Source organism: Copadichromis virginalis, linkage group LG17, assembly GCF_057382275.1.
Source record: "Copadichromis virginalis isolate Kocher_CV1m ecotype Utaka linkage group LG17, C_Virginalis_male_GT1.1, whole genome shotgun sequence".
Lineage (NCBI taxonomy): Eukaryota > Metazoa > Chordata > Actinopteri > Cichliformes > Cichlidae > Copadichromis > Copadichromis virginalis.
In genome coordinates, this window is record NC_140634.1 from 31,287,243 (window position 1) to 31,311,524 (window position 24,282).

At 39.9% G+C, this 24,282-nt stretch overlaps 2 long non-coding RNA genes across 2 annotated transcripts; one reads left to right on the plus strand and one right to left on the minus strand.

Annotated features, from left to right (window-relative positions):
• Positions 1-31: 31 nt before the first annotated feature.
• LOC146689705 (uncharacterized) lies at positions 32-6,134 on the plus strand. Its single transcript, XR_014915950.1, has 3 exons — positions 32-237; positions 342-409; positions 5,996-6,134. It is a non-coding gene; the product is annotated as an uncharacterized LOC146689705 (long non-coding RNA).
• Positions 6,135-8,675: 2,541 nt separating this feature from the next.
• LOC146689706 (uncharacterized) lies at positions 8,676-10,715 on the minus strand. The gene is made up of 3 exons (XR_014916142.1): positions 10,188-10,715; positions 9,173-9,553; positions 8,676-8,976 (listed from the first exon to the last, which is right to left on the minus strand). It is a non-coding gene; the product is annotated as an uncharacterized LOC146689706 (long non-coding RNA).
• Between the last annotated feature and the right edge of the window lie 13,567 nt (positions 10,716-24,282).

Here is a 24,282-nt window from a genome sequence, read left to right on the forward strand (position 1 = left end):
GGTCTCATCCGCCTCAGTCCAGATCACGGCAAGCCCTCTTTCCTGGTTGGTTGATGAAGACCGGATCGACCAGGAAATTTTGATTTCATAACACTAGATGGCGCCAGACCGCCATCAGGTCCGACCAGGTTTTCCTCTGGCTCAGTGTTGTGTTTGTTTCTATGGAGGGATGCTGTCAGGGCCGTAACCGGAGCGTAGACTTTACTGAGGCCCGCAATTTCTACTGCTGGATAGCATGTAAGCCTATTCGCCTATAACTGATCACATGGCTGATCACAGTTTCATGCTCATCTCTGCCTGTTTGAACAACTCTGCTCCACGTTTCCTTTCTCTGATTTCAGATCAGCTGCACTGACTTCTCATATTCTTCAAGCTGCTGGACGCCTTGCAGTTTGCTTACCAGGAGAAGGTGGGTGTGGAAGATGCCGTTCCTTTTGTGCTGCACATCTGGTGCTGTGAGGATCAGGTGTTTTCTATTTCAACAATATCCAACCACTCCTAGAGACAAACTAACTGAGATGGAGTGGACCCAGACCTCTTCTGAAACAGTGACCAGCACAGGACACAGTGTGCTCTCCTGCCTCTTTCACCTTGTACTCTTCAGACCTCAAATACAAATCACAGTCATGGAGAAGGTTCAGATGGGCAAAGAAATGTCATGGTCCATGGTTGATCACACCTCTTAGTATCTTTATCTTTAGTTTCTTTCAGTTAATGTTTTTATTCTGTTTAGTTTCTTGCTATTTCCTTAGTCTTTCCTCCGTGCCCATCTGTGTCAAGCTTGTATGTTTAGCTTTCAGTTTTACTTTCTCTGGTCTCATTTACCCTGTCTACTTTTATTGGCTCTGTGCATTGTTTCTCAGCTCTGATCACTTCCAGTTCAGTAGTTATTCTTTGTCAGTGTCAGTGTTTTTCTGCCAGTTAGTTTTCTGTCTGTTTTCCTGCTCTTTTGTTACCCTTCGGACAGTTTCTTCGTTTGGGGATCCTCTTTCACAACTCATGATAAGCATCCCTGGACCATCACGCTACAACCACCATGTTTGATTGTTGGTGTAATGTTCCTTTAACCTCCTAAGACCCGAACTCTTCCACTGCATGCATTTTTAATTTCTCTTTGATATTTGGTCACATTGGGGCCTGATGAATGTAAAAACAAAGAATTACCAGATTTTTTTTTAAAACTTATTTTTGTTTTTAAGAAAAATGAGAGCCACAAATGAGGATATTCGTTTAAAATTTTGATAGAACAGTAGCACTATAATGTCCTCGTAAGTGGATATCAGGCCCTTGTAGAGCAAAACTGAGTATTTAGGTCATTTATTATTTAGGTTATTTATTTAATCAGGTCCTAGGAGGTTATTGAAATGCTGTGTTAGTTTTATGTAACAGGACTCAAAAGTTCCAAAAAGTTCAACTTTTGTCTCGTCGTTCCACAGGTTATTTTCGCAAACGTCTTGGGGCTCATCAGGAAGTCTTTTAGCAAATATGAGATCAGCCTCTGTGTTCTTTTTGATCAGAAGTGTCTTCTCTTCAGCTACCTCTCCTCCTTCAGAATTACAGCATCCACTTCTGGCTGCTTTGTTTGAACATTAAGAGAATTGACACAAAGTCAAAACAAAGCTGGGAGCTAGCCAGAAGCTGTACACAAACAGTACCAGACCTGCAGTGCTGGAGCAAATCTGCCTCTTTTAATAATAAAGTTACTTATGTCCTTTTTTCATATTAAATCTACATGTGACTTTTTCCATCACCAGGATCTCTTCAACCAGCAACCCAAGTCTATAGCTCAGTGTTTCAGTCCTTAGCAAGTTTTTAGTTACATTTTTCTTTGCCTCTGCCAGAGGATTCTTAAACAGGTCTTTTGGATGCACATGTCCTTGCACACGATCGTGAAATCGTATAACTAAATATTCCACTCTTGAACTTTATCTGTTTACTTTTAATTTGAGATCTTACAAAATACTCAACCTGGTTCTTTCAGCTAAATTGCATCAGTTTCAGTGATTGCAGTGCCTTGTTGCAGACAGGGCAATGTTGCATTGATATCATACTGCATCTCTTCTGGGATTTCTTCTTCCAGCCACCGTTCCCATTTTATTTGTTTACATATAAAGTCGAATATTCTCTAGAGTCTATCAAACTACAGTACATAGTAGACACAACTCTGGGAACTGCCTATGATAAGATAATGCACATGTCTTTATAATAGGATGTATTTTATCCTCATTTCTCTTGTATCTGTATCTGTAAATATCTAAAGAAATCCTGGTTTGTAAGATCATATGTGATTTTTATATCTTGAAAACTCTGCCTTTGACCCTTTTTAGTAAGTGTACACATGGCGGTAATACCTTTTCCCACAAACTGTTTAAAGCTGGCGTCAAACATCCCCGGTTTGAATTCATCTTCATGGGTGATCCATCTTAGAGGTCCAAGTCCTTATCCCAATTACAACTGCTTTACAACTGAGTACCATTTATCTAAAGTAAACATTATTATTAGAGGCTTTATAGTCTCGGGCCTCAGTCTCACCAGTACTGGCATGGATCTGTTTTTTTAAGGGCTTGAGTATCTTTCCTCAAAGCAACATCAGTAATATAACACTAATCAGAATCAGCATACTTTATTAATCCCTAGGGGAATTATATAGGTTACAGTTGCTCCTGTACCTTAATATTAACAAAAACAGACGAAACTATTTAACAATACAATATGTTAAGATATAAGGAACAGCACAATATATACAAATCACCAAATAATAAATATCCAGGTTTGACAGATGTGATTATAAATAAAAAAAATTGACAGCAGCATTACCGAGTAAGAAAGAGTGTGTGCAAAAAGGATGCAACTATTTCAGTGTTTACAGTGTTTAGATGGAGGAGTTTTTAGTAATCTCAGTCTCTCACTGAACGTGCTCCTGTAGCTAGCCAGCATGTCATGGAGTGTGTGGGAGGTATTATCCAACATTGTCTTTATCTTGGACAACATTCACTTCTCCGACACCACCTTAAGAGAGTCCAGCTCCATACCCAAAACATTACTGGCCTTGCGGATCAGTTTATCGTGTCTGTATAGACATACAGAGTCCTTATCCCAATTACTGTAGAGACATACAGACTCAGACTCAACATACAGACATGCATGATAGACAAGTTGTTGTAGTTGAGCTTGAAAATCCTCTTATATTTGGAAGTACCATCCATCATTTTCTTCCTATTATCCGGGGCGGGGTCATGGGGTTTGCAGCCTAAGCAGAGAAGCCCAAACCTCCCTATCCCCAGCCACCTCCTCTAGCCACCGTCGACCTCTGAGATGCTCCTCATGTAATCTCTCCAGAGTGTCTTTGGTCTGCCCCGAGGCCTCTTCCCGGTCAGACATGCCCAGAACATCTCACCCAGGCTCAGAAGTACCATTAGATCTTTATTTTTAGGTAGTTGTAGTATAGTGTGACAGATGGTCTCTTTCTATCCCATATACATCTAGAAATGAGCTTATCCCATCTATAGAAATTGAATTGGTGTTATATCTGCTGGCACTGATTAAAATAGACATAGTAATAAATAACTAGAAATAAATTAACAAACAAAGAAACAATAGTAGATGTGGCATATATCCAACTTTGTTACAGTTAATTCTAACATTTAATCCGAAAGGGTGGTTAAACCATCGTTCAAAGTCTTTTCTTATGTTGGTATCAATATAGTCATGATTGCTTTGGTATAGTTTTGACAGATTTCTTTTTTTTAGTTACATTCATTTATTTGAGAGCTTTATCTTCTTTTGATCTGTTAAAGGGCTGGGTACTTGCTAAATATATCTAATATTTGGATCAACTGAGTACAGGGGTAAAGAAATCATAACACTGTCTATGAACGAGCTAATGGTGTGTATTTGATTGTTATCTGTTATTCCAGTTATGAGTTTACTTTGCTGGATCATTTGGGCAAGTTGTTCAATATCCAGAGAAACAGCGAAGGACTGAGACAACAGGCCCATCTAATCCCCTCTCTACTACAAAGCTCTTTATAAAGGATCCTTTGACTTTTATGCTGGCTGTGGGTTTGTTACAGAGAGACCTAATGCACCGAATTGATTTTAATCTCGCCTGCTTTCAAGCATAGAGACACAGGAATATCGACTGAAGATGGTTCGCATCACATTGACACCTACCCCAGCCTTCCAGAAGCCACAGTTATTTCAGGCTGGAGAAATGATCCTCATGAGATGTAATGAATTGGTGAAGTGCAATTATTGTTGCAGAAAAGAAGAACAATAAAAACTCACTGGATGCTTGTTCCTGGACTTCAAGCAGAGCTTGGGTTTAAGACCTTCATAAAGAGGTGCCAGTGAGCAAGCGGCCACATACTACAGGGCTGGCCTTTTACTGCAAGCTCACCTCGCCTTCCTGTCTCTCTTTGCTTTCACTATTCAATGAAGGCAAAAATGCCCCCCAAAATAATATAAAAGATCATCATCGCACAGCATTTCCCACAAGGGAGCCTACGGTCAGTAATAAAGCTCAATCAAAGCGAATCTTCTGTCTTCATATAGTTTCTAAAACTGACTGCAGACAGAATCTTGGGACTGATAAAGCACTACATGTCTGACATAGACTGGACAAAAAGGACCTGTATTGTGCATAATCTATCATTTAGGATGACCGCCCAAATGAACGTGTTTTATAATGAAGAGTTGTGTATTTCTGAAATTTTAGAAAGTAATATTTTACTTGTGTTGAAACATCATGTTGTATTTAAAGAAATTGCCTTTTGGAAATAAAGTTCCATCACCCAATCCTCAGTGGAAACTTTCAAACTAAAGTCTTAAAAATACACAATTGTTCAGGATGAGAATTGTATGGAGGTGCACCTGAATCCTTGTTTCAAACAAATGTGTTGATGAATAGTAGATAAGCTTCAGTTAATATCCTGGTCAAGCTATAAGAGCTGTTGTCGAGTACACTGTGAAGACTCACATCTGTAGGTGCCTGCTTGACCTTACTTGGTTAAGCAAGCACCCACAGATGCAGAGACCAGGCTTTGAACCTGCCCCAAATCCATTTTAAGCGTGTTTTCCCCTGGTCTGTGTCTCGGCTTACCAGCATTCTCTCCACTGTCCTATCAAAATAAAGACTAAAAAGCTCAAAACACATATTAACATATACATAGGCAAGTGATTTAGGTGTATCATGTTTAATATGCATTTAAAAACGCATTTCTGTAGTGATTTTTTAATTCTTTTGTTTTTCCATCTACTGCACCATCATCAGCATTAAATGATGCTCGCTGACTTGTTACAGTGGACCGGATGGAAACTTTTAATGCAGAAAACAACAGACTAGGCATCACAACAGAGGCTGGTAAAAACATTAGGAAACTAAGCTTTCTTTCATTCGATTAATTCCATAAAAATGCAAATATTACATCTTTCTAGTGCATTTATCAAGTGACGACCATTCTCACAGCACCAACAGCTCATATATAAGTGTTTGGGTGACAGGACAGTCTAACTCAAAATTCCTTATGTCCATGAATTAGGACATGGGCACCTTAATTTGGGTCATCCAGAACACCCGTTTACAGTAACGTGCAATATTAGCACACAAATTCAACACAGGACAGCACAGGAAAAATCCACATTTTAATGCACTATATGTCCAAATGCAAATTATTATTTTTAAGCATCAAAACTTGTCCTGACACTCAAATGAACCATATCTGTAGCAAACTGCGTCTCCAAAAGCTCCCACAGCCACTTTGCTAGATGTTCTTGTGGACTTTGAGATGTATTTTCAGGTTGGATTTCTGAGCAAACGTCTTGTGACATGTTACACAGCTGTGAGGCTTCTCTCCTGTGTGCATAAACATGTGTTTTTTCAGTCCTGTACAACTACTGAACATTTTGTCGCATTGTGAGTCAGGGTTTTTTTTAAATAACTGAACAGCATTTGCATTAAAGTACACCTCTTTTCTTCTTTTTCATTACCCCGCAGCATACCTGAGACACTTGGCACTGGGCACAACTCTTCCAGTCGATAGAAGAACTCCCAATGACTGATCTCGAAGTAGCATTTGAATGAGATCCACCAATGGTGACTTTGAAATCTCCACCTCTTCATCTTGTTACTCTCACAAAGCCAAAAGGTATATTTACATACAATAAACAGTAATATCAGCATCTAAATTTGACAGCAAAATCACTTTTATAGTGCAAAACATGTCAAACTAAGATGCTTAGTACACTGCATCTTACTTCTGCATCCACGTGGTTTGTTGTATTCTGCTGGAAACTGTCACCATCATTCGTCTTCTTCACTATTTCAAGAATGAGCTGAAAGACATAAATTGGTACATTTATACTCGAGTCTTTACTTTACCCAATACTGGTGACTCACCGGCCTGCAGCTGAACTATAGTCAAAATTAAATACACACTGGCTTAAAGTGATTAACTAATTGCGCTTCCTGAAGTTACCAACAAGCTGCTGTAGGTTTGCCTTGAAGGATTAATTTAGAACTTTTCAAGGCTAAATAAATGAATTAAATGCATTTATTTGGTTTGGTCCTTCTTCATTCTGACCAAATGCTGTAAAATGTACCCAAAACAATTATAGATGCTCCTCAAAAATGTAATAGTACTTTTTTAAGATATAAAAAGAAAAGCCACAGATGCACACAATGAGTTCTGATAACCACAGTCACTCACCTGGGCCCTCAGTCCAAGGATCAGCTGAGTCTTACGTTTGTAGCCCAGGAGGTCTGGGATCATCTCTGACACCAGTGAGATGAATTTGGACAGTTTTCATACTCCCCTACTTTTCTCTCCTGAGCAACCTGCCACATACACTCTGACATCAGCCTGAAAGGCGGAACCAAGAGGTTCAGGGAGGACAGGGGAAGACGGAAATCTGACAAACACCACATTATCACCTTACAGCACTATACTGAGAGTTCTGCAATAATGAATACTGCGATTTATCACCTTTTTTTCCAACTGCAAATTATGCCCTCAAAACTTCGTCAATATGCATTTTATCCAATAAGATAATGTTTTCTTACTTTAATCATTACGCTGCAAAATGATAAGATAAGATAACCTTTATTAGTCCCACACGTGGGAAATTTGTTGGGTTAGGCTGCTGACCTTTGCCAGCGCCATCTTACCCTTCCGACCATACATACATACATTACTACATCACATGGGGAAGACAGGTCAGAGAAGTATAACAATGGAAAATGCACAACATGAGGAAAGACGAGGAGAAAATAATTACTCCCCCCCCCCAGACTGAGCTCCAACAGGGTGTAGGTCTGTGTCAGTGTACATGCATATTTGTGTTGGCAAAAGTCAACAGTCTTCGGTCGACGCGCGTGGCCTTGAATGAGGAGGGAGAAAGTCACAACACAGTCTTCTTATCTAAGGGAGAATTGTTATTCCCATCAGCTTTTGCCTTGAGCATCCAGCTGGCGCCAGAGGGCCGCATGAGATGAAGATGGTAGCTGTTTTGGTTAGTGCGAACAAACTGCATCCAATTTTACTCTTGGTCTAATGTCCGTCACTGGTCACCAGGTCTCTCAATTCCTGTTGTTCTTCTTCAAGATGTTATCCATATAGCAGAGCCACGAGCTTCTCCATGATCTTATCCATGTTGCGTTCAAAAACACAGTCTGAGTACTCACAGCCCTGCCCATCGCCTATCATGTTGGCCAGCCTTGTGGGATTTTGAACAGCTGTAGCCGCTTCTTGTTCTTTGATAAGCCAGGTCCAAGCTCCAATCAGCCAGAACTCTGTTATCGTGGTTCCGAATTGGTAGATGTCGTTCAATGTCCTCCATCGAGAGTGTCGCCACTGACCATCGAGTATCCAGCAGCAAACGTCTCTGAGGGACAATCAGGCTCTCCCAAGCCCAGGAGGGTGTCAGTTGCATTAAGGGGCCAGTTGATCAAATTCATAATTCTTCTTTAGGTTTTTAGAGAACAAGTCTGGGAGACTCTCTTAGAATCAGAATCAGAAGGGTTAGAGAATAAGCGAGACTATACAAAAGACATGAGATGCCAAGCAGGAAAGATAAGGGAGAGGGAGAAAGTGCGACGCCTCCATCAAGAGCCAAACATAACCAACACTGTCATAAATTCTTGACATCAGCAGTTAAATGGAATGAAATCGGCGACTCAGTATTGGGTGATTTTTCAGTTCCGACGATTTAATCCAAGTTTGCTCGGCTAACGCTATCCTAGGATATTGGTGCACTTGTGCTCTTTTCACTGTATTTCCACAGTATTCTAATTTATTTAATGAAATATTGATATCTGGTGTCCCTGTATTGATACAATATTGCAAATTAACACAATACGATGGCTGTATTGATATGCCACAAAAATTTCACCATGTAGTGGCACAGATTTGTAGAAGCTTCTTCCCACATGTTAAACCACACAGACGCAGCTATACAAACATGTTCCACTTATGGTGCAAGAGCTCAATTGTGACCACGCTTTTAAATGTTTATGGACACTGCAGTTGTTACTGTCAGCACAGTCTGTGTGTCAAAAGCTACATCAGAGTTGCCCTTGTTCATTGCACACGGGCCTCGAGGGAGAATTCAGCCGAGACAGAAATGGTAAGATAAATTCATGAAATAATAACAATACAAAATATATATTTATATCCTTATTTATCAAATTACATGAGCAGAACCAGCAATGTTGAAGCTCATTAATACTACAGTTCAAACAAATGCACCCCTTGGACCTTTGGCCTTCTTAATAATCTTCTTAATCTCCTGGAGATCGTTTTGAATAAAATCCTCAGTGGCTGTGGATGAGGATTTTTTCACGACAGTTGTTGATGCTGAGAAGGAGGGATTGAGTGGAGATGGCAACCCCTCTGTAGGCAATGCTGTTGAGCAGTGCGGTGAATCGCTGAGATCAACAGTTTTCTGGAGCAGGGTGACTGTATTGCTGCCTTCCTCTTCCTGCAACAAATAAGAGCTTGTTATAATTTCATGTACATTTGCACATCAGATGTAAAAGAAAATGTTCTTAAACCACCGATCTTTTCAGGTCAGCTATTCATTGAATGCTTGTTCAGCATCCTCATCAATAAGGGTCTCAGTGGAAGGGTGTATGTGTGTTTGCATATTGCTCAACGCTTTGGTACTAATACGGTACCTTCAAAGATAATTGACATTGCCTCTTCTGCAGACTTGGCATTTAACTCCCAGTGGCTCACAAAGTCGGAGAGCCAGCCCATCAAGGAATATATATGGGGAGCAGAAGCAAGGTTGCACAGTTTCTTCTCTTCAGCTGCAGCCTCTTCCTCATCTTCACGAATTTGTCTCTTAAAGATTTCCACTTTATCCAACAAACACTTTCACTCACTCCCAAATTCTTTGCAATTTCCCTCCACAAATTGCTGTCCTTTTCTACGTCTCTATTATGTGTTAAGGACCCATCGTAAAGACACGGGCAACGTTGCACCTCTTCACACAATCTCATAACGTCTATTTGAATTTTTGCAGGTTGGGTTAAAGACATCCTCTGAATTTCTGCCTATAATGAAGACAAAAGAAAGAAAAAGACATTAAACAAACAACCTAAAGGTTTCTCACATGACATCACATGCACTCAGGAGCTGTGTGCCATTTTGACACAACCACTCCATTCCCCGACTGCCTTTTTTGCTAGCGCACATCTTCTTCACAGGATCCACAGGAATCATTTTTTCAGTTGAACCATACATTGAATTTTAAAAGGTCATTTCTTTAGCTTTGGGCACAAATGACCAAATTCCTTTTTCTGTCCAGGTTCCTAGAAACAATGATTTTATTTTGGAAAGAATATTTATTATTCCAAAGAGGTCTATTAGGCAAAGTAGTGCAATCACTTGCAACACAATGCTTATTTCTGTGAGTTAAAAATGATAACAGAATTTTTATTTTTCGCAAATACACAACAATGGCTGTATAAATTACACGTTTCACATTAGTGGGTGGGTCGCTGTCAGAAGTCGCTGTGCACGTGCAGTTGCCAGTCACACGCGCTCCTTCTTCTTTAAATACAAGACGACGGAGGTGAGAAACACGACAAAAGCCCGTTTTTGTTTTTTCTTTGTGTTTTTTTTTATGTAAACCTAAGTCCTTTAATAATATTATTAAAAACGTCAGTAAAGCTGCGTTCAATTTACCTCGAATGTCCGAGGTGGGAGTGTCATTGCTCAAGGTGAGCGCGTTCCAGTAGTAAAGTCAGAAAAGCAAAGAAAATGAGTATTTCTTTTGCACCATAGCAAATTAGAACCATTCGTACATCGCTTGTAATACAGTACAGTGCTTTGTTTGTCGCACTTAAAAACAAAGCCCACCAGCCATGACAGCGACTCTAACAACAGTGATGTGTTCGAGGAACCGCATTCCGCCTTTTTCCTGGCTCGGATAAAACGGTTCCACAAGCTTGTTTGCGATTTCTCGCCACGATAACAAGCGTTAATCCGTTTGTTCTTGTAAAACTCATGATCGTACAGGTTGGGATAAAGGGCAACCTGCTCAGCCAACTACTTGTCAAAGCCATTGTGTGATGGTCCCGTTTGGGAATTTGTTATTACTCGTTCGTCGAGATTTTTCCTCTTTGGGATGAACTCTGGCAGTAGGTTTCTTTTCCGGTTTAACGCGGCGACTTTTACCAATCAGCGTTCGACCTGGGCATAGCGTCATCCAAGTCGAGCGACTGTAGGGGAGGACGACAGGTAAGTATTAAAATTTTATTAACGTTTTTAATGTCTTTCTTCATTGTTACCGTCGTTCTCTCATTGTTTGTTGGGTTACTTAATTATTTCTTCTTCTTCTTCTTCTTCTTCTTTTTTTTAAATTTTACGGCATTTTTCTCTTTCCCCTATATGTTTGTGTATTTGTACATATACATACCATAATTTATTTACATAGCACTTTAAAAAACAACACATGGCCAACCAAAGTGCTGTACAGCAGAAATACGAGAGAATACAAGAATTCTTGTATTATTACAAGCATAATAAATACAATAAATAAATAATAATACTTTTGTCTTAATTCAGGGGCGATTCTAGGTTTCAAACTTTGGGGGGGCTCAGCCCCCAGTCATAATGTCATGCATGTAGTAGTTGTATTTAATATTAATCAAATGTGCTGTCTGCAAATGGAATCATCCCTTTTCAAATTTGCAAACCTCTATTCCATTGGACTATTGAATACCTTCTGTCTAAGAATAATTCAGTGTGAATAATCAGAGATTTCAATACACCCGTTTTAGGGTGGAGCCTTTTGTTGCCAAACCCAAGGCAAAGGCTCAGTCATTAAAGAAGTCCAAGAACTCCCCAAAAGTTGGGGATTTACTTACCTGGATGACTGAGCATCAAGAAGTTAAAGAACTATTTGTGGCAAAGCACATCATTTCAGTCTCAGTCTTCAGTTAACCACATAGAGGCAGTCCTCCAAATCATCATGCACTTAAAGTAGCATTATTCAGTATAAACACTGAAAAATCATAGACAAAGGAAACTAGTAATAGAGTTGTTTTATTATGTTTTTAAACTTAAAATACAAATCCTCCTTTTGTTATGTAGTCTCAGCACAGAACATCATGTACGATAATTTCAAGAGTGGAGAATAGATTTGTAGTCCATCACATTAATGTAGTGGCAGTTATCATTTTCAGCCATGTTTAGAATGATATGAATCCTGCAAAATGCTATTAGTATCAATATACTCTGTTTATGCTTTGTTTACCAGCATTTTTACAGTGTGCTACTGGAAAGACAGCAAAACATCCATGAAATACCATGGCTCAGTGTCTGAGTGTCTAAATGAGTCTCACAGTCCTCCCCAACCCCCCAGAAATGACCTCTGACAAGAAAACCCAATTCCTGCTATTCAACACTGAAGAAATGTCAACATTCACAAATTCTGCCAAATTGCAAAACACTAATAAAACCTCTGTAACTTTGTGAAAAACACAAAAGTCCAAAGAGTCGTGCTGACAAATTTGTTTCTTTGTCACAGCAGCTTTTTCTTTATCATGTAGACAAATAGATAAATATATAACTGCTTTACGCTTGAGATCAAAGTAGGCTGTATGTGGCTGTCGATGTAAAATGAGTTTGACACCCTTTCTTTACCCTGGAACAGTAGGGAATACTGACATTAATGTTCCCTTCCTCCCAGATGGAGTTAAAAAATCATGTGTCTTTGGGAATGAACAATCTCCTCAGTCTGGAGCAGGAAAATGACATCAGCGTTTCTCTGAAGCTGCTCCTCTGTCTGGAGATGATGCTGTGGAGTGAGTCTGCTTAGCACCCATCACGCTGCCACAATTGTCAGTCTATCCAGCTCCATACCAACAACAAAGCTTGCCTTCCTCTGCATTTTTCCAGATGTGAAACACTTCTTTATGCTTCCGCCCCCAGGCTCCACCCGGAGACCCTAAAGTCCACCATTAACTCCTTGGTTTTGCTGCTGTTAAGATGGAATTGTCTGGATTCACACCATTCAACAAAGCCTGCGATCAGTTTTCTGTACTCCTCGTCCTGTCCACTCCTGATACAGCCCACGACTGCAGTAGTGTCAGTGACCTTCTGCTTGTGACAGCACTCCGAGTTGTATATGAAGTCTGATTTGTACAGGGTGAGCAGGAACAGAGAAAGCACAGTCCCCTGCGGCACTCACACGTTACTGACCATAGTCACCCACCCATACTGAGGTCTGCCCACAGCGAAAAGCAAACAACAGTTTGAAAGCAAACAACTATTCGTAATCACTGATAAATTAGGTTTTTTGTGTCTGGCATTTATGTTTTGGGGTTTGGTATCCAAACTTTTCAGTACCACTGCTGAGGTTTAGCTAGGTTTTGCAGTTTATGCATTATTACAACTGGAAATATAAAAGTAAAGACTGACAGCAGACAAGATGAATCTGCACCATCAAACTCAGGTGTGGGACTGTGGGCTGTCACCTCTGACTTCCTCTACCAGAGAAGAAGCTGATGCAATTTAAAGTGCCAAGTCATCCAAATTATCAAAGCTGACTGGATACTGGAGGCTTCTTATATTTCCATTTTCCCCTGGGCAGCTCAAGACGATGGTTTGTTTGTAAGGCATCTTATATTGAGAAAAGTGGTAATAAAAATGTGGTATTGTTTCTTTTTTAATTTCGCAGGCAGGTAAGCAAGCGACCGGAGTTTATGCTAGCTGGTAAAGCAGCTTACACACTGGGCATATTGCCAGTCAGTTATGAGGATAATGCAGACAACTACACACTCAAACCCACACTTATGGCCTACTTAGAACCACCAACTGAACACACACACACACACACACACACACACACACACACACACACACACACACACACACACAGGCGGTGTTACCGAACTGAAATGACTGGTATTATTGAATGTGCAGGTCATCAGCCAGGTCCCCTGCACTGAAACGTCACACTAGTAATCCCTCTTTAAATAACACCAGTCTTTATGAAGCTTTCGGTCACTGATCAAATGGTAAATGGCCTGTATTTGTATAGCGCTTTACTAGTCCCTAAGGACCCCAAAGCGCTTTACACATCCAGTCATCCACCCATTCACATACTGGTTATGGCAAGCTACATGGTAGCCACAGCCACCCTGACAGAGGCGAGGCTGCCGAACACTGGCACCACCTGGCCCTCTGACCACCACCAGTAAGCAACGGGTGAAGTGGGGGTCGAACCAGCAGCCTTCCGATTACAAGGCAAACTCCCAACTCTTGAGTCAATGTGAAGCTAAACTGGTGAAATTGGACTAAATGAAATTTAAAGTGAGTTTTGGATCCATGTTGCAGATAGTGTGATGTCAGTATGATACTGAACACTGAAATATGTCCATGTATTGAAATGCAATACAATAGATAAAGCTGAGCCTTTGAATCTTTGTACTTTCTATACAACAGATCTGGAAATTTAAGTTTGAAATGATCAACATGAGTCTTGCTGGACTGAGTTAATATCAAATATCCACAGGTAACCTATCTTCTCTGTTTGATCCATACTTCTAATCATATTTTTTTGTTGTCATTTACTTTTTGTCCTTTCCAGTTTACAGAATGAATAATCTTATTTTGGGCAAATTACAAGTGAGTGGTCAGCAAATTAAATTACTCTTTCCAGTGTTTTTAAGATAAACCTCACAAATAGGGGCATATTCATATTCATATTCAACTGAATTAAAATGTAGGCTCTATTTTTCTATATGATGCTCCATTACAAACAGTTTATTCATTCATCAATTTTCATCCCTGCTTCTATCCAAAAACAACGATTGGACGTGAAGCCAAGCAGTCGTCGTTATTACTGTATCTTCCACTACAATCTCATGTGCACGTGTACAGCTTTTACCACCAGAGGGAGACACATACCTTTTTATATCACAACTAAATGCGGACAAAACACAGATAAAGGGGCCTGTAAGAAATTCACTTCCCTAATGGCATTCCTCCCAGGAAACAGAACTCAATCATTTTTAACAGGCACTCATAAATTTCAATGAGTTTTTAATTAGGAGGAGCTCAGAGTAATTGTCTCCCAGGCAGTTTTAACAGGAGGAAGATCATGCTGACAGATTGACAGAGTCTGTGTGGCAGATTGCTGCAAATCACCTAATTATGAGAAGAAGTCAAACTTTCAGCTTTTGATCATGATTATTTTGGCTTTATTGGATAATTTCACCATCAACAGAGAAAGGAAGGGCTGCCGAGTGTCTGCATCAGAGAATCATGTGTGACGAAAGTCTCAGACTCATCTTCAGGGCACTGTAAATTTGTTTTTCTTGCCTTTTGTTCAGTTGTTTGTTAAAAAAACGCACAGTTAGAAACTTATATATGTTTAAAACTCAAAGGTTTGTTGAGTATTATACTATTTTTTTGTTAATGTTGCTTGCATATGATCTAAAAACCTTCCCCCGGGCCATGATTAAAATCATAGAAACCCTTGCTGAATTTTTCCATAAATAAGCTGAATTTCCTGCTGAGAAGTCTTTGAAATGACATCTGCGAAAAATCCAAAATCTATGAATATGGAAATATTATCAAATGAAAAATTTGAATTCTTAAATACTTCACTGAAATAGCCCCATTCCCAGCACTTTGTAGTTTGGATTTTAGTTTCCCAAGTTGTCCACTTAAGCAGTATCGGTCCAAATTTAGTTGAGAAAAATGGTGCTTACAGGTAAATACTCCGGTTTTGGGTGAGCTGGATTTGAAAACAAGGTGAACCAATGTTTTCTTTTGCAGAGTTACTCAGCCACGAGAAGTAACGTCACACATTTTTGAGTGGATTTGAACATTAATTAGAATTCATTATGCAGATGTTCTGCAGGCTCAAGCCCAATTTCTGTTTTACTTATAATTGGAAGAGCAGTTTTAGTTGTACCTCTAAGATTAAAAAAAAAAATCCCACAGGTTTCCAGCATCACCTGTGTTCATTATGTCTGTATGGTAGGTCACAGACATTATTATGCTTGCGGCCTACCCTGTATATCTTGTGCTCAAATATATAGTGACCAGATTCTCTTTGGACTCAAGCATCAGAGCTGTTTTAAGATATTGTGTGTGTTCTGATTTCTTTGTGTTTGATTAGAATTATTTATTTTGCTTCGATGACTATACTCTCCTTTCAAGCCTGGTCACAAAGATTTGGCTTTAGGAGTTGACATTTGTTTGGACAATATCTGTGAACTTCTATATTTAGGATATTTTGTTGTTCACGTCTATAAGAGTGAAAGAAAAATAACAGGCTATATTTCCAGGATCGAAATAAGACGCTTTTAGAGTCACTGCAGCTAGAGAAAGCACAACAAAATTAGCTGTGTACAGTTAAAAATCACATTTCACACACTCAGACTTGCTAACAATGCACACAGATAGCAATTAGACATCCTCACATGCTTGTGGAATCATGCCAAATAATATGCATTTACACTCATTTGTAGAGGCAATATGTGAGTAATTGTGTCTACAAATCATCCACTCATTCACAGAGGGGTGAGTTCCAGCTTTCTGGATGCATCTGACTTCACGGGTGGAGTGTGTCCTGAAGATGTCCTCCAGTGTGAGTACATCCGATGATTTTTTATAAGTTGCTTATGACTTTCTGGACACTTTTCCTTTCAGCCTTTGTACTGTAGTGTATGGTTTCATTAGTGCAGTGATAAAAGGTCTTGAACAGCTCTGTGGACACATTGGTCTTCCTAAGTGTCTTTAGTTAATAGAGCTGCTGTTGGGTCTTCTTTATCAGAGCAGTGGATTTGGCTGTCTGTGTGTGGTCCAAAAATGTAATAGCAGAAGATCCTCTCCTCTATCCCTGTCTTTGAAAATTAGTCAAGAGAGGAACCTCCTATCCATTTCTTTTTACAGATCTAGAGATGATCTTTTAATTCTTCAAAAAGAATTAGACTTCTGTATTTTTGTGGCAAAAACACTGACATGTAATTCTTCTTTAGCCAAGTGGTTTTAAGAGTCTGTCATTTTGATATGAATATAAATTAGATGAAAATCCTTAGTGAACTTTTGTATGACCATTATGAAGATTGAGTAAGAAGCCAGTTAGCTTATCTTAGATCGTATATGTGGAAAAGGCCGCCCTGTCTCTGTTCAAAGTATAGACTATATAAAAAAGATGGACAGAGCCTCCAGGTTTGCAATATGAAACCAATGCAGAAGTACTTTAAACCTGCATTTCTTCTAATGGACGTAAGGGGGAGTCTTCCCCGATTTCAAAAACAAGTGCAAAAGACTCTATAAATGCTTTCCAAATGATTAAACAGCTCAAACCCCAGACATGCAGACGTGCAAACCAGTTGGCTACTGCCTGGTAACCACTGGTCGCTAGGGAAAAGTGAAAACTCAACCAGCTGTGAATGATTGCTGGAGGTTGTTTGCCGTTGCTAGGTAAAATTGGTTACAAAGAGGCCTGCAGTATATGGTGTATGGGGCTGCTGAAAACCTCCTTCCGAGAGCAGATTGCCTCATTTGCATGGAAGGTGTCTGTAAACAGAGTGAAAGGCAAAAATGAAAACAGAGAATGTTCACCTTCAAAGTAAAAGTCTGTCCTTTTTGAAATATGTTGGCTTCAGCAATAATTCAAACATTTAATTTGAAGGAGAACATTCTCCACTTCCAGTTTGAGTTTCCCTTTCTGACCTTTCACTGCATTGCTGGCTTGTTAGTGAGTGTTGCAGACAGGCTTGCAACCAAAACAATCACAAGTAGGTTTTTGCAGCAGCACCCCCTTTAAATCTGATGCTGCATTCCAAACACCTCAGAAGTTAAAAATCACGTTGGAAAAACAGGAATTAGTTTTGGTTCTTAGCGAGGTAGAGCCATTAATGTATCGCTATCAATACAGCATAATTCTTAAAAGCACCGCTGCACCACATTCATGGACAGAGCTTGGTCAGTGCTCTGCATATGGCTTATTCAGTGAGTCACAAATACACAAATGTAACAGTACAGATGAACAGTCTTACAATTTTACTGCTGCCACCATGGCTTGTTAATTCAGGGTTGGTGGGGCTGTTCTGGTTCTCTGGGTAGCAAGTTAACATGGCCTTCCAAATTAAAATTCTGACTGGTACTTGAAAATGCTGACTTAATCTGGAGCGTAGCATGATTTCACCCAGCAACAGCCAGCAACCTCCAACACCCATTTGGGGAAGACACATTCTTCCTTAGCATTTAGAGGTTGCCAGGGGATTACTGACTGTGTGACTGAGACCTAAATTACAAAATTACGTTTTATATCAGGGTTTCTGTTTGGGTGTAGCCAACGACAAATGAGTTGTAGGAGATCACTGTAGGCTTGAGTGTTAGGACTAGCTTGTTCTTGTCTTTATGTTAGAAAATAAATGACTTCTGGATCCAGATGCATGCTGGCATCAACCCTTGGATGATAAACTAGGCCTTCAAGAATATTACTAAAACAAGATAACCTTGGACCGAAAAAAATATGGATAACAGGCTGCCAAGTACATTTGCTTGACTGAATTGCTGCTAATACAGCAGGGAGATGAATAACATTGAGGTGCACTAAAGCGGACAGTGTAATAACAGTAATCACTTTGTGGGGTTCAATTACAGCAGTAAAACAAAGGTCACTGACATCTCTTTTCAGGACTCATGGATATTAGGAAGTATTTACTGTTGGTAGATAATTTAGTGAGATAACCCTGAAGGACTGTAGCTGGTGGCTGTGCAGGGACATCCAGAGGTATTTTGTATGTGTGCGAGCACATGAGCTTTGACTTGGCAGGAGACACTGGACAGGTGGATGCTCAGCCAGCCAAAGTCCCATTACTTGCTCAGGGGGCAGCAAGTGTGTATGTCCCTGAGTGTGTGTGTGCGTGCATGCATGTGGTAATTACTTTTTCTCTCTATGTGTGCCTGTTTGTGTGTGTGTGCAGACAGAGTGATTAGAGATGGGTGGCGGGTGGAGGGCTTGTCAGAAGTTATCTTCCCATCTCATCTCATCATAGGCAGTCTGGCGGATTCCCTCGATGGCTCAACAGCCCGACGCCGCAGTGCTGCTGTCAATCGGGCCGTCAACGCCTGCAGAAATCGATGCCAATCTCCCTCGGTTTCTATTTTTAACCGAGGCTTAGCACCCAGGCCTTTGATAAGGATGCTGCCTTCTTTTGGCTCTCCTCCTCACCTCGGATGAGCAGCCCCACTTCCGACCTCGTTCTCGTCCCCTGCTGATGAGGGGTGATAAGAAACAGACAAGATAGAGCGAAATGCACACACCGACCTGACACTCTGAAAGAGCCTTTCATGATGGAGAAAATGATTATTGTTAGTACAGTTATTGATAATCAGGCTGTAATAATGCAATGTGTGGGAGAGGCATGATTGCATTTAAATTGTTACCTTTATCAACTAAAGTTAGCCACAGGTAGTACCGCTGCTACTGATGGATCTGCTACAACCTTAAAGAAAAAAACCTTTTCATCTTTTATTGGAAAATATACAGGACAGGAAAGAAACCTGATTAAAATTATACCTCATACAGAGATGAATCAGCCTAAGTGCAACAATAAAGAGCATGAATTAAATGAAAATTAAAGAGCTCCAGATTTTTTGATGAAGTGGTATTAGACATGTTTTAACTGTTTCAGAAAAAGGAAAGCTTAACATTTGCATTCATGAGTCTCTAGGCAGAATCCATTTGTATATATGGATAATGTAATATGATGGAAAGCTCCAGAACACACTGAATGGATCTTAAAAGGAGCCAGCTTTGCTAAATGTACTATAACAGTGTATTTTGAATATGCTGTCTCTTTATTGAGGAATTTGGTGATGCATTATGCTACATGAGTTCAGACTTCCTTGAGTTTTCAGGATCACGTCTTTGCTATTTGACAATGATGCTGCCCTCCTGGCTTTAAGTGGTACTTCCAGCTTTCACTGAGGCGTTTGGATCAGAGTGTGAAGCAGTGAGGATGTGAATTAGCACCTCCATGTCTGAAGCTACAATTCTCACCCGAAAAAGGGTGGCGTGCCAACTCTGGGTGCTTGACAGAAGAGGTGAAAAGAGAGCTGAGCGTAAAAGGGAAAAACTATTGATTTACCGGTCAATCAATGTTCCTACACTCACCTGCGCTCAAAGGCTGTTAGTATAGAGATAGAAAATAAATGTTGTGATTACACGAGATACATGGAACCTTAAGAGCTTCCGCTGATAAGTGTCGGCGCCCGGCCTTTTTTGCTAACTGTGAGGATCATTAAAAAAGAGCCAGCTATGACTGACTTGGATACCTCGTGAACGAGGTGCTTCAGGCATATCTTACTTGGTTGGACACCCCGGGGCAGAACCTGGACATGCTTGGGAGACTATGTCTCCTGGCTGGCATGGATGGTGGTTGGTGGTTGTTTACATATGTATTCGTAGAAATGACAAATAAAATGGAAGTTGTTTGTTTCAGGGTAACCATAACCTCATCCACTGATTTTAGGAAAGATTGCCTGATAGGCAAAACAACTGTCTCAGGGTCTCAGACTTTATACTGTAACACTCAGTGGAAATGTCTTGGAGAAGTGACCTAATTATAATATTAATATTTTAAATAAATGCCCTTACACAGTGCTTGGACATCAGAAAACCTAGGAAGAGCCTGTGATCCAGTAAATTAATGTAGCTGCTATCAGTATACTCTGTATTCAGTTGGAACTGGAGGCTTAAGAAGGACATTTTTGACCTCCAACAATATTATATTTTGTTTATAACCTTTATTATATATAAAAATTTTACTGTCTTTAATGTTTGATTCTGTTTGTCTTGCTTCTAGTGGTGGATGTCAGCCAGCTGAGGTTGCTCCTTATGCTCAAATGACCCACATCTATTCACTTCTTGCACTGCTGATATTGCTGTCTTTCACACGCTACTGTTAGTTCATTTTTCAGTTTTTCTTTCATTTCAAGTAATCTCATTCTAGAGAGCAAACACGTTTAGTTTAATCTTGGCTTCTTTTGGCACTCACAGCTTGGTTATGGTACTGGCAAATGTTTTGTGGGCCAGATGATGTCCAAATGTCACCACACCTGACATCTGGCCCATATAAGGTGGAACTGTGGCTGAGTCGAGGCAGCCAGACTCTCCCCAGGTTGCTGCCATCAGTCAAAGCCAAATGCTGTCAATAGAAAACTGCACATGTGGACTACACGCTGTATGGGCCAGATGCTCGGGGTTACTGTCTTTGAGCCAGTTTGTAATAAATCCGATGTAAACTTATATAATATTGAACTATTTGCCATAAATACGCACCATTAATTATTATACAACCTTCACGTCTCATGTTTTTGAATGGTCATAGCAGAAGAGGCACAACAAGGTTTTGTATCCCAGGCGTCCACTACCTCTATTAAAAAAGGAAAAACCCTGCTTGAAGTTTGTGCCTTGTGGAATCTATGCCAACAAGGACCAAGGATGTGGAGGTGTTTAATGCTGAGTATTTTCCCCCTTTACTACACTATATATCTATATATACACTGGAGTAGCATACCCTAGTGTCAGCAACTCAAAACTCTTATTAAGAACAGAACAAGACAGAATGTACCACCTGTCTACTGTTTCTCCTCCTCCTACACTGCTCAAACTTGTGTTGTGTGTGTTTTGTAGCCGGCTGGGGATCTCCTCCCCTCTGTGGACTTGGAGGTACTTTGTCACAGCTCATTGTAGGAACTCCTGGAAAATTAATTCCCCCCTCAAGGTATGACTTCAGATGTTGCACATTAATAATCACTATTGCCTCGCAAGAGTCTACGTCGACAGCAATCATGTGCTGACAAGAGGGAAGTTGTGCTGGGAGTTGTTGGAAATGTATCATGGATTAATCGTATCTGGCACAATGGTAATGCTGAGGAATGAAAAGTGTTTGCGGTTTTTAAATCAATATCTCGCATTAATTCAGAGGACTGGTTTCAGAAGCGGAGGATGTTGTTGCTTTGATGATATCTAGAGTTTCTCTACACTTCATCTTACTAATTTGGCCATAACTTATGATTATGTTGAGATCCCTTTCATGGTTTTAATTAGAACAAAAATACAACATGCACCTAATTAGTGCAAGTTGGGTTAGATGTTTTAAAAGCCTCTTTCTTTTTGATGCAAAAACAGCAGCAGCAGTGTGTAGGCAAGGCAGCTTGCTGGTTCGACAGAGCCTTATGTAACCGAGAGGTCACAGGTTTGACCCTCACCACAACAAGTGTGCGCTAACAGCTGTGCGCTTTTGCATTGTGCCCTTGAGCAAAGTAACCTCACCTCTCCTGAAGTCATGTTAAAAAAGAATTATCGAAATGCAGTAAACAACGTTGTGTTTTAAATGTAAAACAGGAAGGAATTGAATTTAAAGCTTCAGTTATTCACTTTTTGTTGAAAATCTGTTGTAGAATTTCTTTTTGTGCATGCCCCATTTTGCTCTGAAGTTGTTGGCAAAACTCTATTCAAACATTTTCCCTCTAATTGGGTGTTTTTGTGGATGCAGGATTAATCAGCCGTGGGGTATTTAATGTTGTTTGGGCAGCTGAGAGGTAATACAGCCAAGCCATTAACATATCATTAAAGAGTCCTAAGCACTGTAATTGCAGCCAGAACGCTGACGCTACACTCTCATTAAGTGGACTCTAAGAGGAGACGTCTTGTTGTGATGGGTTTTAGTGAGATGTTGGGGAAAAAATCTGTGTAACTCAGCATGCTGCTGTCACAATGAGAAGTCCAGTGAGCAAAGATTGTTTCCAAAATGGCATGCAGGCTGATGAAAGGCACCCAACTTTCACCAATCGGCTGCTACAAACAGGTTTTTAGCCATTTTAGCTGCATGACTCCATGTATTGCAATGCTGGTCCTCTGGTCAGTCCATCGCTTGAGTCCAGGTGGAAACACCGCATAAAACTGTCAGTGTTTCAAACACGATGAAACCCACTGACTGATAATTCACTAGCTGAAATGAAAACACATCAAATCACCATAAAACCAAGTAGAATACTCAAAGGACTACAGCCAAGTCGGTGATCGACTCCAGCCTGACGAAAAAGAACAAATATTTCATGTTCATGGACACAAATTGCAAAATTTTTTTAATGTCAGTGAAGTAGAAAGCGATGGATCTCAAAAGGAAGTATAGGCTATTTCTTGTGTAGAGAAAATGGAAAGGTGTGACCAAGGCAACCAAGAAACAGAGCTTTTAAAGCACCAACATCTACCATGAAAAGCGTCATTATACACAATTATACCGTCACCATTTGACCATACTTTCCTTTTTTTGTCTTTTATGTATATGTACATGAATTGGTATATACAAGAGCTGAAAGAACAGGAATTTATGTTCAGGGACAGGAAACAATGTGTTAAAGGAACGTGAAAAGCAAGACTGTAAATTTCACCACAGTTTTGTAAACTAATCATTTCAGTCTGTACTAAACTGTGTACTATTTGTTTGTAAATGTACAATATCTCATGAACAAATCTAGGAGAATTAATAACTTTAACTAAGTACCAAATTTCCAGTTTATAAACTGAGCAATCCTTACCTTTGAAAATACTATCTTGCTGTTTTCTCCTGTCCTTTCTTTGCTCTTTCTTACATCTTGATCCATGTCTGACTGCATTTATCACGACTTAAGCATTTTTTAATCCCTGGATTTACAGCATCTGTGTCTTGGTCACTGGGTCTTGGTTGCAGGGTTTTGAGTTGTGTAGTTGCTTGAATCGTTTTGATTTTGAGTATATAACTTATACCAGCATTTCCTGGTTAGTTTCTTATATATTTATATTTTGAGGTTTTAGTTTTACATCTAGTTCTGTTCATGGTTATTTTCTGGGTCATAACAAGTTTTTGAGTTCCTGCGTAATTCTGCCTCCCTCGTGTTTCTGTGTCTTGTTACTTTTAATTTAGGTAATCTTTTGTCTCTTGTGTTTAGTTTTACTTCCTTTTGAGACATTATGTTAGCTGTGTTTCCACCCGTTTGCCATTTTTATCGATATCTGCTGTGTGTTTATATTATCAGAGTTTCCCTCTTTTCATTGTCGCATCATCCTCCATGGTTGTGTCCTTCATGAACGTGTTACAGCAATGTGAAAGACAAAAGTATGTATTGAGGGTATAAATGCGCTATTTTCTTAATGCTGGTCAAGTATCTCCATGCCTTCCAATGGAGTCGCATTAAATGCCTACCTAATGGCTACAGCAGAGGAAAAATTAACTCTTTGCAGTATTATCTATTAAACTGTCTATTAGATTTGGTTACTCATTAAGCGATGTGCTGGAATTCTATTCTGAATCATGCTCATAGCAAAATGAGCAAACAGTAGCTCTATTTGTCGGTGTGATTGCACTTATACACCCAAAACTACGGCGCTATGTGGTATAAGTATATAAAATTGAACAGTAGATGACTTTGTATCTGTAAAGGGATGCAAACATTTTTATTTAGAAGGCTCATTATATTCATGAGGATACCTCCTTGTAACACCATTACTACCATTAGTCTTGAAAGAATCATTTCTACTATGTTGGGAGTTTTTTTCTCATGTGGCCGTCACATTTTGAAAACTGTGGATACCTGCAGAAAGTGACAGACAGTGCAACACTTGCTCTTTTCATGAAACTCTTTAAAATCTGCTGAATTTGAGTCTCTTCAGATCTCCTCCCTCACTGAGTCCACCTGCTAAACCCAATGAGCTCATGTCAGTGAACATGAGGAGACATGTCGCTTGAGGATTTAAAGCCAA